Source organism: Lissotriton helveticus, chromosome 11, assembly GCF_964261635.1.
Source record: "Lissotriton helveticus chromosome 11, aLisHel1.1, whole genome shotgun sequence".
In the NCBI taxonomy this organism is placed as follows: Eukaryota; Metazoa; Chordata; class Amphibia; order Caudata; family Salamandridae; genus Lissotriton; species Lissotriton helveticus.
This window is the reverse complement of record NC_136072.1, coordinates 269,845,615-269,859,673: the sequence shown is the minus strand read 5'-3', so window position 1 is coordinate 269,859,673 and position 14,059 is coordinate 269,845,615. Positions and strand designations below refer to the sequence as shown.

Sequence of the window (14,059 nt, the reverse complement as noted above, 5' to 3'; positions counted from 1 at the left end):
TCTTTTACAATCAATATATCTATATCTAGTTTACTATCCAGAGTTTGCTTCAAGTGTGACTGTTGTAGGTGCCCTACTTTGGAATTGAATCTCCAATGTACTTTGTATGTGAACATTTGTGTAGTTCCCTAAATGTTACACCAGTAGTAATCTTAAAGTGCAGGGATCCTCCACCGAGAAATACGTACATCAAGGTATACTTGAATTAGCACCCTCATTTGGTGAACCTGGTATAGGCAAGGGAACATTCACACCATGGTGGGTGCAGCCTCCAATTGAGCCAGAGTTTGAAACCTGTTGAGTTGCCTTGCCCTAGTAATTTAGCCAAAGACTTGTAAGCAACCTGCCTGCCCCGGAACTAGACCGCATCACCCGGGAGTAGCTGACATGCTCCTCAGGGATGCCTGCACTGCAGCTAGCTATTTGAAGCCTTTGTTTGAAGGTAGCTCAACATAATGTTTCAGGCATGGGGCACAAGGTCCTCGAACATCTGCCCAATACGAAACTAAGCATCAGTTGGCTCAAGAGGTTACACTTTCACCCTTGTACATCGTTCTTGGCCAATCTCATGCCTGTATGGTGCCTCAATGCCGTTCTTTTCCTCCAGAAGGAAGAGGAGATGGACAGCCTTTTCCCCACTACTGATATGCTGATGTAGTTCTTCTCCCAGGCCAATAACTTGGTCCAGGGTCCTCATCTGTATCTTTTTTGGCAAACTTAGGAAATTGTTTGCTTAAGAGCGATCTTGCAGACTTCAGAGTCCTGAGATAATGCAAACTAAGCTCCATATTTTAACATGTGCCATACGTCATCTGTTATTAGAATTCTAGTGCTAAACACAGTACCTTTTGTGGTTGTTTCTCATTGCTTCTTTATTTTATGCACTTTATTTTTGACTGAATCATCTACTTAGATTTTAACAAACTTTTCTTTTTGTGAATTGAAGAAATTACTTAAGTGTTTGAGTTATTTTCTTTTTCATACTTTATCTGAGTGCCTAGCACCCCTTCACCTCCTAAAATAAACTTTGATGCTGATCTTTGCTACCATTAGTCAAGTGCACAAATGAAGAAACTTTGGCATTAAATTGGATTGCATTAATATTGTGGCACTGAGGTACTAATGGTAAACAAACAAACTGTGCACAGGGCACTGCCCAGTAACCACGGACTCCCCAGAAAAAATCATCCTTCCTGTACATCTGTGCCAGAGATCTTTCCCAGTAGAAGTTCCTCTGCTGAACGGAGAATGTGATGAGATCTGGGCAGGATTTGCTGCATAATGATTGAAACAGAAAAGTAAAAGCCCATCATAGTGTTCTCAGACTAGGTATCTGGACAATGGAATAATTTTGATCAACCAGGGTTGATATCATAGCAGAAGACATCGTGAACACATTAAAGAGGGAATATGGGACGACTGAATGTGTCCAGCAAATCTGTATCTAGTTTAAATCAAAATATCAAGAGGAGAAAATATGTCGAGTAAGGTGAAGAGAGACTGGAAGAACTTTAGTTGTGAGCTGCTAAGAAATAAGCTAAAGCAACCTTATGATTGTCAGGCTGGAACTCCTCTTTGCTGTTAATGAGAAATCAGTCTTGAAAGGCAAAGAAGGAATCGTCCTTGCCATATTGAATATTTGCCGACATTCACATTGCGAAGGAAAACCTATGCAACAATCCCAATATTCACAATCTGTCACTTGTCCCTATTTAGTGTAAAAGAAAACGACCACCATATGGGTCACCCTGGTATTTTGAGAAGATGAAAAGTAAGATGATGGGGATCAAGAGGTCTGCAACTGACGTCGATTTAGTGAACGCTATTTCTGATAGTAGATGAGGAAGCATATCCTTTATACATTGCAAGAACAAGAAATAACAAACTATTACCTACAGTAAAAGCCAAGTATTTTAAGCTAAAACTGTCTGTCACAAAAGCATCTTTTTGCAACTTTTCTGTCTGTTACAAGTGTAGGATTCTGGCTCTTTATATAGTGGACCAAAATGAGGAACACCGTGTTAAGAGTCAAGACTACCCTTATTGGTATACAGAGGTTAAAATGATAACAACAAAGGCTCTCTATTGAGGTAGTGTATTCATGCAGTTATCCATAGGTTTGTACTCACAGAGGCAATAACTGAGACATGCACTCACGCATAAACCCGAGACTAATTTAGAACAATTAGTTGTATTTTTATACGAATGTTGATACCAAGAACTTTGTTATCAAGTAGGTACTTTTTTAAATATGAATTTTTACAAAATGATAGACATCTAGCGGCAGATTCCTTCCGTTAAAATTTCTGTAGTAGGGGATCTCTGTGTATAGTCATAATCTAGTGAATAGTCCCGCCCATGTGCGTGGACCGCGGAGCAATCAAAATAATCTCTTAAGTTGTCAAAAAATGCAGACCTGCACAGACACTTAAGAGAGAATTTAAAGACCGATAATGCAGCCTATATCCACAGGCTACATTGTCCAGTACTTCAACTAGAAATTCCACCAAAAATCCACAAACAGCACAGCCTGTCTAGATTTCTCCACATTGAAAAACTTGCTTTTACCAGCAAAACCCTCTGGAATGATAGAGAGGAAGGAGTGGACATACAAGCCCCATAGGCTGCCATTATGTGACTCAGAACAGGATACTGTGCCTTTAAGAAAACTTTCCAGAACTCTCTCAGTATCCCAGAATGCACAGCAGGTCCCTTTTACTTTCAGTTCTTTTTTCCGGCTCCTGCAAGCAGGACCCTGGAGCATTGAGCTCTCCCGTTCCAAGGGTTTATTTGGTGATTTTTCACTTTTTCAAGGATGTTAGTGCTTTTATTGAAGTACTTTGGTGTTTTCTTCCTTGTGTGTGTCTTGGTGCACTCTTTTATTTGTCAAAAACTTTGTTTGACAAATGCCCGGAGTGTCCGAGGAAGAAGGCCAAGTCGGACCCACATGAGGTGTGCATAGTCTGCCTTCCCCCTTCTCATGTCCCAGAGGAGTGTGGCATCTGCCAGACATTATCCACCAGGACCCTGAGAGAGAGGATGAAGATCAGGCTCCAAGGCCTGGAAGATAGAAGACTGCAGACACAAGGTGGGTCTGGGCATGCTTCATCTGCCCATGCGGAGGCCTCTGGGGGGCTCCCCAGAGGCAGGAAGACCAGCAAACGTCCTGTTTCTCCACCGACGTCGATAGCATCGACGACTGCGTCGAGAGGGATGACAGCAGTCTGTTCCCAGTCTCCCCAGGGCTCTGGGTTGAAGCGGCGTCGACGGGACTGACGAGGCCACCGTCGAGATCGCCGTTGACTGTGTCATCGTCGTCATCTAGTCATCGTCGTCGAAGGAGTTCGGCCCGGCGTCTGCGCTCGCCGTCGAGGCGACACCGCCGCTCGCCGTCGTCAAAGAGGAGGAGGAGGAGGTCGTCGTCGAGAGGACGTTTGGTGTCGAGATGGGGGTCGCCGTCGAGAAGACTTTCGCCGTCGCGAAGGAAACGATCGCCGTCGAGGAAAAGACGTTCATCGTCCAAACGTGACTCAACGTTGAGAAGGGGGCGCCTGTCGACGTCGAGACGAAGCTCTTCGACGCCAAGGAAGCGCAGAATGAGTTCTAGCGCCAGGAGTCCCTCTGGGTCCGCTGGGGCGCCTCGGCGACGGTCTCCAATAGGAGACACTACATCGCCTCCGCCTAAGAAGAAGAGGGAGTCACAGGGCTCTGTGTATTCCGAGGTATATACACCTCCCAAGCCAAGATCTGCTACTCCTCCTCCTCCCTTGCCCAAGGATCCTCCGCCACGGAATCCCACTCCACCTCCACTTCCACCTCGGGTTCCACCTCATGGTCAGCCTCTGATACCTCCTCAAGGACTGCCACCGGTTCCGCCGAGGTCTTTTTCGCTGCCACGGTACCTGACGCCTCCTAAGGGGACTCCTCAGCCGAGGGTCCCGGTCAGGCCGCAGTCTCCGGCTCCTTTGAGACCTGCGGAGCGTCCGAAGCCGAGGAAATCGCGTTCTCATTCCTGACTGAAGGAGAGATCGCTGAGTCGTCACCGTTCGTCGACAAGATCAAGGCGACGCCACAGGAGGCACAGATCAAGATCCCATTGGGCTCTTCAGGGACCAGGGACTACTCACCGACGTCGGAATCCCCGGGGATGAGGGTGTCGCCAGTGGACAACATAGTCTCATTTCAAGATGTCCTGCTGAGGGGTGCGGCGAAGTTGGGCATCACGTTGATGGTGCCCACGCCGTCCGTGATTTTCGAGACGCTACATAAAAAGCACCTGTCTCGGCCGTTGCTACCCCTAGTACCAGGATTGGTAGAGCCCGCTCAGGAGTTGTTTCTCACTCCGGCGGTGACGAAGGCGGCTCCCTCCAGGCTCCTCAAGAAGTACCGGGCTCCGGATTCTGAACCGGCCTTTCTCAGGATGGATCCGCCACCGTACTCGGTCATAGTGACGGCTGCTAGGAAGCAGCATGCCACCACCCCGTCGTCCACGGTACCTCCTGATAAGGAGAGCCGCTGGTTAGACTCAGCTGGCAGGAAGGTCTGTGGGACGGCGTCTACTGCAATGAAAGCTGCAAGTGCCGCGGCTTTACTAGGGCGATATGATCGAGCCCTGTGGGAATCCCTCCAGCAATTCGCTGAGCTCCTTCCTCGAGAGAAGAAAGAGGACTTTCAAGAGATTCTCAATGAGGGACTATTGGTGTCGAACCAAGTCATCAGCACGGCTGCTGATGTGTCCCTTCTGGCGGCGCATGGATATTGCCATGGTGTCAACCAACGGTGCCACGCTTGGCTTCGCATTACATCGCTCAAGCCAGAGGCCCAACAACGGGTTGCCAACCTGCCGTTCTCGGGGGAAACTCTGTTTGGCAAGCATGCGGACGACGAAATGGCCCGCATGAAAGCGGAGGCCGAGACCCTGACGGCTGTCTGGTTGGAGAAGCCCAAGGAGAAGACCTACCGCCTGTTCCAGAGACGGTTTGGGGTGCAAGGCAGAGGGCGAGGGCAGACTTCGGGACAGCAGCAGCAGCAGTTCCGGAGGCCCTTCCAGAAGGGCAAAGGTCAGCAGTCCGCAGCGGCAAACAAGGACCCGGCTGGGGATAGGCCCTAAGCGGTTACTTCCCCTACATCCGTTACCCACTCCGGTGGGGGGAAGCGTTCAATTTTTTCTGGCAGTGGAGAAAAATTACTCGGGACAAGTGGGTGCTGAATATTGTTTGCAATGGATACAGTCTTAGGTTCACCAGCCCGCCTCCAGCAATTCCGCCGGTCAGCTCGCAGTTTCAGCTGCGCGAGCTCCAGGCGGAGGCCGATATCCTGTTAAGGAAAAGAGCGATAGAAGACGTAACTCTGTCTCAAAGGGGAAGAGGTCTGTACTCCTGGTTCTTTCTGGTTCGCAAGAAGGACAAGAACGAGTTCAGGCCCATTCTGGATTTGCGACAAGCAAACAAGTAGATTCGCAGAGAGAAATTTTGCATGCTGTCGCATCAGATTTATCCTCAGCTGCAACAGGGAGACTGGCTATGTGCTATAGACCTACAGGATGCGTACTGCCATGTGCCCATTGCACACAAACACAGGAAGTTCCTGCGATTCCAAGTCGGCGCCAATCGTTATCAGTACACAGTACTGCCATTCGGGCTGAAGTCTGTGCCCAGGACATTCTCGAAGTGCATGGCAGTGGTAGCTGCACACCTGAGGGAGAACAAGGTGTTTGTCTACCCGTACCTGAACGATTGGTTGATCAAGGCCTCCTCCTTCTCGGAAGCTCAAGCGCACTTCCAGAAGACGTGCGTTCTCTTGAACAAGCTGGGGTCCCGACTCCGGTCCAGTACATACAGTACTTGGGAGCCTCCATCAATACGCTGTCGGCAAGCGTGTCTCCTTCGGAGGAGAGAAGATTATCACTCCTTCGGAAGGTTCAGGCTCTTATGACCGCTCCATCTACAACAGTGAGGATGGTGTCTTCTCTACTGGGGTCGATGGCCTCTTGTATCTTCCTAACGCCACACGCATGGCTGCACACGAGACCATTGCAGGAGTGCTTGGAGGATCAGAGGAAAGGATCTTGGGACGACCAGATACGACTGTCTCTACATGCTCTTCAGTCTCTGAAGTGGTGGTGTTCAGCGGAGAATCTCCTCAGAGGGGTTCCCTTCCACAAGGACATTCCCACACAGACTATCGTGACGGATGCGTCTCTCCACGGCTGGGGAGCACACTCCAGAGACTTACAGATTCAAGGGACGTGGTCCCAGACGTAGTCCATGTACCACATCAATTTCCTGGAACTCAGAGCTGTTCACTTGGCACTGAAGGCCTTTCATCCGTCCTTCCAGACTCTCTGCTCGTACAGACGGACAATACGACCACGATGTATTACCTCAATAAGCAGGGGGGCTCGAGATCGCGCATTCTGTCGCAGGAGGCGCAGGCGATCTGGCGCTGGCTTCTAGCCAGAGGACTGACGATAACGGCTACCCAGCTACCAGGTGTGCAGAATGTTCAGGCGGACGCACTGAGCAGACTGATTTAGGAAAACCACGAATGGGTCATAAACGACGAAGTACTAGGAGAAGTCTTCGCAAGGAGGGGGACTCCAGACGTAGATCTGTTCGCCACCGCCGAAAACAGCAAATGCCGAGACTTCGCCTCCAGGTACTACCAGCAGGGGACGCTGGGGAATGCGTTATGGATCAACTGGTCGAACAGCTTCCTGTACTCTTTTCCACCCATTCCCCTGATTCCGGCGGTGCTCATCAAGCTGTCCCAGTCCAGGGCGCGGATAATCCTGATTGACCCGGAATGGCCCAGGCAGTGGTGGTTCACGGGCCTGCTTCACCGGTCTCTCCTTCCTTGCATACGGCTGCCGTGCCGGCCGGACCTTCTCACGAAGTTCGGGGGGCAGATGGTGCACCCCAACCTCTCGTCTTTGAGTTTGGCGGCATGGCTCCTTAGATAGTGCAATATGGCCATTTGAATCTATCAGAAGATTGTATGGACATACTGAAGGAGGCTAAGCGACCTTCCACTAGGACTTCCTATGCTTACAAGTGGAAGAGATTTTGCATCTGGTGCAAGTCCAAGAACTATAACCCTACGACGTGTATGGAAGATGTCATCCTTCCGTATCTTCTACATTTGGCGCAGTCTGGCCTTAATGTCCATTCCATTAAGGTTCATCTCGCTGTGCTGACTGCCTACAGGAAATGCCCTTCACAGACTCCCTTCTTCCAGATCCCTGTGATCAAAGATTTTTTGGAAGGCTTGAAGAAAGTGTTCCCTCCTGTCCGGCTTCCTTCGCCTTCATGGGAATTGAACGTGGTGCTGTCCAGATTGATGAAGGAGCCTTTTGAACCTATTCATAAGGCTTCGTTGCAGCACCTGTCCTGGAAGGAGGCGTTCCTCGTGGCCATTACATCGGCCCGCAGGGTGAGTGAAATTCAGGCGTTGTGTTGCCAAGAACCTTATACTGTATTTCATGCTGCTAAGGTTGTTATGCGTACTCACCCTAAATTTCTTCCAAAGGTTATATCTGATTTCCATGTTAACCAGACCATAACTTTACCTACGTTTTTTCAGAACCCTTCAACTCCAGCGGAAAGGTCTCTGCATTCCCTGGATGTCGGGAGGGTATTGAAATTTTATCTGGATAAAACCAAAGACATTCGTAGGTCAGACAAATTGTTTATCAATTATGGATCAGTCAGGACCTGTCTTGCTACCTCAAAACAGTTCATCTCGAGGTGGATTGTGTCCTGTATACAATTGTGTTACCAGAAGGCTAATAAGACCTTTGGGGGTAAACCTAAGGCTCATTCCACCAGGGGCAAAGCTGCCACGACTGCTTTGCTCCGTAATGTTCCAATTGCAGAAATCTGCAAGGCGGCCACTTGGAAGTCGGTCCATACCTTTGCTAAGCATTACTGTCTGGACACTGATGCCAGGACAGACGCTCAGGTTGGGCAGGCTTCGCTGCGAAATCTGTTCGCACAGTAGTGGTGTTATTTCTCTTTTCTCCACCGCCGCTTTGGTGATGGGCTTGCCATTCTATTCACTAGATTATGACTATACACAGAGATCCCCTACTACAGAAGGAGTAGTTTCTGTCCTGTAACTCCAGTTCTGTAGTAGGGGTATCTCTGTTATAGTCATAAGCGCCCACCCTCCTCCCCGGTGGAGAGAGATATTCATGTAGGAATGCTACAGGTCTGGCGTGTTACGCCTTCAAAAAGAACTGCAAGCAAAAGGGACCTGCTGTGCTTTCTGGGATACTGAGAGAGTTCTGGAAAGTTTTCTTAAAGGCACAGTATCCTGTTCTGAGCCACATAATGGCAGCCTATGGGGCTTGTCTGTCCACTCCTTCCTCTCTTATCATTCCAGAGGGTTTTGCTGGTAAAAGTAAGTTTTTCAATGTGGAGAAATCTGGACAGGCTGTGCTGTTTGTGGATTTTTGTGTGGAATTTCTAGTTGAAGTACTGGACAGTGTAGCCTGTGGATATAGGCTGCATTATCTGTCTTTAAATTCTCTCTTAAGTGTCTGTGTAGGTCTGCATTTTTTGACAACTTAAGAGATTATTTTGATTGCTCCGGGGTCCACGCACATGGGCAGGACTATTCACTAGATTATGACTATAACAGAGATACCCCTACTACAGAACTGGAGTTACAGGACAGAAACTACTCCTTCCCAGCCGTCAGACTGAATTCAGAAGATTTTTCATCCAGCAAGACTGTTCTGCGCCGTTCAGTGGCATTGGTTGGCTCCGCGTGACGTAGTCGGCATCCTCTCCGCTGTTGTGATGTCCATGTCACCTATATAGGCGCCATCAGTTCTTTTCTTTCTGTACCAGTAGTCTAATATTGTTTTGATGTGTAGGATGTCCAAGAAGACTTCTGGATTCAAGCTGTTTGGTGCCTCTCACCGTGCTTTGTTGTTTACAGACTTACATCTGGCTTGTCTTTTGTGGCAGGAGTGCGACCACGACTCGAAGTCGTACTTCGACTGCCGGGCTATGGCTCCGAAAGCTTAGAGGGAGCGGTCCCTAAAGCTGCTTGGAGCCCCGTGTTTAGCACTGTGTTATTCGCCTCGAAGGTCTTGTTCTCAGTTCCAGTTGAGAGGACGGGCCGGCACTGCTCTGGGAGCCCCAAATCTTCGTCTTCCCACTCAGTCTCCGAGCCGGTCAGGTAAGAAGCATGAACAAAAGAATTTAAAGCGTGCTTCAACTTCTCCCCATTGGTAGGTCATCCGACACGACGGAGGAGTCTCAGCGCTCTAGGCCTTGTTTGGTTGAACCTGCGTCAGCTCTGCGCTTCCCTCACCTGCCCCGGAGCCGGAGCGACCCCTGCCCAGCTCAAGTAATTTTATGATGCCAAGTGCCTGATATTTGGGCAGCCTGACTCTCCCGACATGCCTTATGGCCCCGTAGGCTCAGAGAGGACTCCATTTGGTTCCACGCTGGCTGCTCCTATGACGACCCACCCCCCAATGGATCCAGTAGTGGATCTAGACCGATGCTGGTCGTGCCACTGCGACTTGGCCTCTACGCCGAGACTCCCAGCACCCACTGGAAGTGCCAGCCCATTCACATCCCTGACGACCTGGAGCCTGATTGGCGCCGACAGCACCCTTGGGTCCTAGATTGTTTCCTTTACCTTATTTTGAAGGGCTAGGAAGGAGGAAGATTGGAGGGGAAGCTGGGCCCTTTGCAAGACTAGCCAGAGCAAGAAATGGACTGATATGAGGAATTACGTGAGGTCCGTGGACTGGATAACTTTCCAGATTTCATTCTGATTTTTCCAGCTTACTGTGCCTATGTAGGAAGCTTTGTTTGCTATGGTAGGGTGAAGGGCAGCTGAGGTCCTGAACCTTCAGCTCCCTTCTGTGGCAGTCAAGATGAACACCTTGACGGAGGTCCTACAGCAAGGCGTCTCCTCCTCGTAGCCCCTCCTGCCTTTAAAGAGGTCTTGACTGATTTCCTATTGGGGATGTGGTTCAAGGCCAGCACAAGGGCTCCTGTGAATAGGACAAATACCCCACCGCCAACACCCTGCATCGGTGATCCAAATTATTGAAAACTACCTTGTTGATTGAACCACACCTGATGTTTGACTGATTTGGATAATTAATTTCTTTTGTATGAAGGTGGATATCCGACTATATGGTTACCCCAACTTTTTGCCTATTGTTTAGCTGGTTTTCGACTTAGTTGGCCTGGGATCCTGCTATTCAGGGCCCCAGGCTGTCTGCTCTCTCTGTAAAATGGACTCCATGTACTTTGGTACATACCTAATTGGGATTGGGTCACCGTTGTGAGCCCCTGTATAGTGTACCATAGGTACCCAGGGCATAGGTGCATCCAAGGCCTACCGGGGGCTGCAGCATGTATTATGCCACCCCTGGCTGGCCATCTAAACTGACACAACTGGCTGATCAGTCAGCTGGGGCAAGGTTGTATAATCACCCCTTGCTTAGGTATAGTATTCCTATACCTACCATTATATATAGACACATATATACCTATAAGTCACTCCTATGGCAGGCCTTAACAATCCTGGAGGCAGAGTGCTTGGTTTTATGTGAAATGGTGCTCTAGCATGAGCTGAGCCTGTCTGCAGCTTTCGGAACCATGTCCTTTTGCAGCGTGAATCTTTCTGGATTCACTATGCTGTGCATATTCCGCAATCTGGTGGTTGGGTCCGGAATCGTAGTCTTTTTTAAAAATAAAAAAAAAAAAAATTTGTAGCCCAGGTGGGTGTCGACGTCCCACCATTTGGTGTACCTTCGGTGACGTCGGCATGCTTCCGACGGAAGCTCCCACCCTTGGGCGCCATCTTCAGATTCTTTTTTCCGCCGTTGGGTCTGGATCATCGCGTGAAGCTCCAGAAGTTTTGGAGGAGAAAAGGAGGAAATACAACAACTCTTCGACGGTAACGACCTGAGAAGATCGGGAGAAGACCATCAGAGAATAGACGACGAAGAAAGGGAAGAACTTCGAGATCTTCGACGTCCTTGGAGGAATGCGCACACAGGGGGGCCCCCTGAGCGCAGGAATGTACAAGACACCCTTTAAATTCTGCAAAAACTGCCACCACAGGTTCGCGCAGAAGGACCAGCACCCGGTCTGCAACCTCTGCCTGCCAATTGACCACGAGAGCAGAGACTGCAACGCCTGCTCTGTCTTCAACCCGAAGACACTCCGAGTTCGAGAGAGACAGAGGACAGCTCACCACACGATGCAGGGCAAAGGCCAGGCCCCGACGATTTACAAACTGGGCCTCTCCACCGACGACGAGGACAACATCGCCAAGGGTCCAGATGACTTCACGGTCGCAGAGACCGATGGGAAAACGTCTGACAAGGTAGGAGAGTCTACGACTCCGAAAACCTCCACAGTGCCTCGAAACCCAGAGGCAGACTCTCGAAAGTCAGAGTCCAGAGCTTCGAAAGGAGAACCGGTGGCAAAAACTTCGACGACCGAAGCTACATCCTCCGAAAAAGAGCCCAGCGGATCCTTCGAGAAGGACTCCCGGGGGCCGAAGACCGGCGAAAAGCCAAGGTCGTCGAAGCAAGCCCCCGAAATAGGGTCTTCGACTTCGGAGGAAAAGGAGCCTAAACGCTAGATGACGAGCGGGCCGCACAGATGGAGAGAAAGAAAATAAGGCTCGAGGCAGAGATGGAGAACATCCTTCAGAGAAAGAAAGACTTCGATGAAAAGTTACAAGATCCCCTCGAAGCCAGCGACGGCCGTCGCTGAGGTGCAGGAGCACGAGGAGTTTGACGTCAAAGAGCCGCCGAAAACTCCGGAGCCCTCGGAGCACGAAGAGGACCTCTATTACACAGAAGGGGAATATGGGGAGCAGAAGTCAAGCTACGGCTCGGGATCCTCGACGGCCCAAGACCAGGAATGGCAGGACATCAAGGCCGAAAACCCGGAGGAGGCTGTGGAGACATACCCCTCTAGGCCTTCGCCGCCGGATGACATTGGGGCATACAATGAGGTCGTCAGGAAGGCAGCAGCAGCTTATGGTAAGCTGGAAGAGGCGAAGCCAAAAGCGGATTTCCTGCTGGAAACATTGCTCCCCACGCAGACAAGAAGCCAATTCTTGCCCATGCTGAAAAGTATAACAGACCGGAGGAAGGAAGCGTTCAAAGACCCGGCTACATGCAGATCAGTCATGCCGAGGACGGAGAAGAAATACAAATTCTCCTCCCAGGACCCTGCTTACATCAAGGGGTCCGTCACAGCAGAATCAATAATAGCTGCAACGGCCAGAAAAAGGGCCAACGTCCCAACATCATCTGGGCCTCCACCTGACAAGAAAAGCAGGAGGATGGACCTGACGCGCAGAAAAATAGAGAGGAACGCCGCAACGCACTGGCGGATGGCTAACTCCAACGCCCTCCTGAATAGGCATCAATACCAGCATTGGGATGAGACCGGCCAATTGCTCAAGCACCTCCCGGAGCAATACCGTGATAGGGCATCACACCATGTGGAAGGGGGGAAAAGCATTGCTAACTCGTGCCTGAAGACAGCCTTGGATGGGGCTGAAACATCCAGCAGACTGATGGCTATAGGCATCACAGAGAGAAGGCAAGCCTGGCTCAGGATCACAGGCTTCAAAACTGAGGTTCAGAACAACATCCTGAACACACCCTTCAATGGTGAAACACTGTTCTGAGCCCCAGTTGATGAGAAACTCACCCAACTGAAGAAAGACAATGAGACGGCAAGATCCATGAGGGCCCTGCAATTCAGGGGGATGAGAAGGGGCACTCCTACACGGAGGCCGAACGGCAGGGGTGGAAACCAGCAAGGACAATCACACCAGGCATTCCACCAGGGACAACAGAGTGACAACCAAGGTCACCAGGGCCAGCAGAGGCAAAACTGGAACTACCAGAACAGGGGCCAGTCCTTTCGATCAAGAGGAAACGGACGGTGCCAGAGAAGGAGAGGCGGTGAACAACCCCCCTCTAAGTGACTGCACACAGAAAAAGGTGCTCACCCACTCGGACCCTCCGGGGGAGCAGCATGGAAAAACAAAGAGGAGAGGGCTACACGGACAAGACACAAAGGAACATGTAACACCAGTTTTCTTCAGGATTGGAGAAAAATAACCACAGACAAGTGGATACTCAACATCATGCAGTTCGGATACTGCATAGAGTTGGAAAAGAGACCACCAAACAGAAAGCCAAAGAAAAGAGCACTCAGGAAGAGAGCTGCAATTGCTCCAAGAGGAAGCTCAAGAACTCCTCCTCAAAGAGGCCATCGAACCGGTCCCATTCAAAGAACGGAACAGGGGAGTGTACTCAAGCTACTTCCTGGTGCCAAAAGTGGACGAAAGCCTAAGACCTATCCTGGATCTACGGTTCCTAAACAAATATGTAAAGACCCAAAAATTCAAGATGACGTCCCTACAAGAGGTCATCCCGCAGATAAAGGCCGGGGACTTCTTGTCCACCATAGACCTCAGAGATGCGTACCTGCACATCCCCATGAACAGGCAGCACAAGCACTTGCTAAGATTCACAGTAAACAAGGATCACTACCAATTCACAACCCTGACATTCGGTCTAAAGTCCGCACCAAGGGTGTTCACCTAATGCCTCGCAGCAGTGGCCGCACATCTGCGAAGAAAGGTGATGCACGTGTACCCCTACCTCGACGACTGGCTCATAAAGGCAAGCTCGTACAGGACATGCATGGATCATGCAGAGCAGGTCACAAGAACGCTAACAACCCTGGGATTCTCCATACACTGGGGAAAATGCTCAATGGAACCGGAGCAGGTGAAGATCTTCCTGGGAGCTCAAATCGACACCGTCCAATGCAGGGTGTTACCCAGCGAAAAGAGAATACTCACCCTACTGAGGGAGAAACGTCACTACCAGAAGGGGCGAGCTCTGACAGTGAGGACAGTGAGCAAGATCTTGGGAATGATGGCATCATGCATACACCTGGTCCCCAATGTACGCCTACAGATGAGACCACTCCAAGAGTGCCTGCAACAGCAATGGTCACAAGCTACAGGAAGTTGGGAGGATCTAGTG

General features: G+C 50.1%; 1 protein-coding gene across 11 annotated transcripts in view; it reads left to right on the top strand.

The window, feature by feature from the left end:
• Positions 1 to 14,059, top strand: part of TRIP12 (thyroid hormone receptor interactor 12) — a 1,008,257-nt gene that overhangs the window by 307,502 nt on the left and 686,696 nt on the right. The gene's annotated exons all lie outside the window — the stretch shown is intronic.